Consider the following 2,635-nt stretch of genomic DNA (forward strand, 5'->3'; position numbering starts at 1 on the left):
AGATATATATATAACTATCATATAGGGGAAATTGTCACCTTTGGTGGTCTTTTTTTGACATAACTCGAGAACCACTAGTCCGATTTTGCTCAAACACTATTACTATATAATCAACAGTTTTGCCGGTAAAAATAAATGTATGAAGAAAAAAAATATTTTTTGCTTAAATATTAAATTTTTTTAAAACTGTTGATTATATAGAAAAACGTTATATGAACAGATTAAAGGAATTGTAATTTTTAATTTTTTTTTAATTTGTTTGAGCAAAATCGGACTAGTGGTTCTCGAGTTATGTCAAAAAAAGACCACCAAAGGTGACAATTTCCCCTATATGATAGTTATATATATATCTCGATTCCTAGACGTGACCCACGAAACGCCGGGACACGTATAACTTCTTTTTTACCGATATAACTTTCCCCGGTAGTTTGAACCCTTCCCGATCACTGACCCCTACCATTTGTCTCACAGTGTAATTAATTGTTGTTTTGTCTCATATTTGAGAGCCAATTGAACTAAGGCCACAGTATAGTTAATAAACGAAATTTGGGTTTTCACCCTTCTCTCTAATGCTGCTACATTTCAATAATAGCTCCTACCCTGAATTAAGACAGCATGCGTCATGGATTAAAATACGTAGGCATAGAATTTCGACAAGAGTCGTTCTCTCAGTTAATGGATATGAATTTAAAACGTTGCTGGCTAAAAAAATTATCAGAAAATTAAAGGCGCTTCGAAAAAAATAAACTTATGCTCAAATCAATTACCCAAAAATGTGGCCATTTCAATATCTGCACTCATCTTTATCTTTAAAACTAAATCGAGCGAAAAGTAAACAACTTAAAAGGGCTTCAACTCCACTAGCTAAATAACGAGATTTTCGCCAACAAACGTGTCTCTATATTTAAACATACCGAAAATATATTTGCTTACTTCAACAAACAACAACACTCCCGCAGTTGCACGGCGCCTTCGCCGCCGCCGCCACCACACGTATGCACACAGGATGCACATCAAAATACAACTCAGCGCGTAAATACCCGAGTAAATGGTTGGTGACGCTTTCTTGGCGCCTGCAGGCACGTACAATCAAACCTATAACGAGTGTTGCCAGATTTTGTTAAAAAAAACCGTAAATTTCACATAAAAATGTATTTTCGACCAAAAACCTGTAATCTACAAAAACGAAGAGTTTGAAAAATAAGCATTTTTAAATGTTATTAAGTACTAGCCAATACCCGGCGTGCTTCACTGCGCCTTAAAAGTATTTTTGTGTTGCTTGATACTCGTATTGTAATATTTCATTTATTTTATCAATACAAATACAATTTTTGGGAGTAAACTTTCCTAAACCTCTTCAGTTTGATACCCATATTGCAATATTTTATTTATCTTATCAATTAAATTAAATAAAAATTTTCAAACATTTGGCAACCTCCAAAAAATATTTTCGGCTGTAAGCTTTGTTAAACCTCCTTCTTTTGACAGCCATATTGTAATATATACTTTATCTTATCAATTTACTTAAATTGTAATTTACAAACAGGTAGCAACACCTCTAGTAATACATCGGTGATTACTGCATTCAATTTCATGCAATAGTTTTCGAGTGCTGCGCGTACCAACATACAGACAGACAGACAAATATTCTAAAAATTGTTGATTTGGCTTCTATTGCTGTAAAAAATACCCCCATATTAGTTTTTCTTTAATATCTATAATGTACAGACATCGGCCTGTTACAATTTATTATATGTACAGATAAATAATAAAAAAATAATAATTCCAAAGAAAATAACACGAACAATTTAAATTATACTTAACTAAACAAAAAGAAACTTTGTAACTGCAACATTGAAATTACATTAGGGGTATTCTCCAAATCTTGCAAAGCCATTGCACGTAGCACGGATTGCACGGATTGCATAAATTGCAAACACACAACAAGAAAATTCATGGGAAACAACATTTCCTATCGCTGCAAAATATGCAACGTCGAAACCCATGTATATATTTTGCAAAATAGCATAGCAAGATAATAGCGACCCTGTGCTAGTTGTTTTGTTGTTGGAATTGCTACATATTTCTCTCATTCCTCTCATCTCGCTCACTTAATTTTTTTTTGCTGTCTCTTGTTATTGTATTTGATACATAATTTCGCTGCTTGCTCCCCCTGCATGCTACCTCTTTGCAATGGGGTGTTCTCGTACTCTTCGAAATTTGGAATAGTATTTTTGCATTTCGTGCAATCCGTGCATCGTGCAAGACTTCGAGAATACCCCTATTTTATTTCAATAAAATTAAGGTGCCTCATTTCTTTATAAATTTGCGAATCGCGAGTTTGTGCATTTTTTATACATTTCATTCGATACTTCAATTTAGTATTGTACTAAAGCATTTTTTTAAGAAATCTTAAAATACCAGAGAGTGCTGGAATTTCTTGCTTATTGCTAATTTTTGTCTTATTCAAATTGATTTTTCAAAAGTGTAAGCGCGACACCTTCATCGCCCCTTTTTATCTTAAAAATTGTCTTCCAAAAAACCCGCAAGAGAAGTTTTAATTTATTCCTGCCAATTTGAAATTTCGGAAAAAAAACGTTATTTGTACTAGGAGGTAATTTAAAAGCTGTAAATC

The 2,635-nt window shown here is 33.2% G+C and overlaps 1 protein-coding gene across 2 annotated transcripts in view; it reads left to right on the forward strand.

Annotated features, from left to right (window-relative positions):
- Nucleotides 1–2,635, forward strand: part of LOC118738808 — a 374,533-nt gene that overhangs the window by 284,572 nt on the left and 87,326 nt on the right. The window lies entirely within an intron of this gene.

The sequence above is a fragment of the Rhagoletis pomonella genome, unplaced genomic scaffold (assembly GCF_013731165.1).
Source record: "Rhagoletis pomonella isolate Grant_MI unplaced genomic scaffold, Rhpom_1.0 Rhpom_scaffold_00005, whole genome shotgun sequence".
NCBI lineage: Eukaryota > Metazoa > Arthropoda > Insecta > Diptera > Tephritidae > Rhagoletis > Rhagoletis pomonella.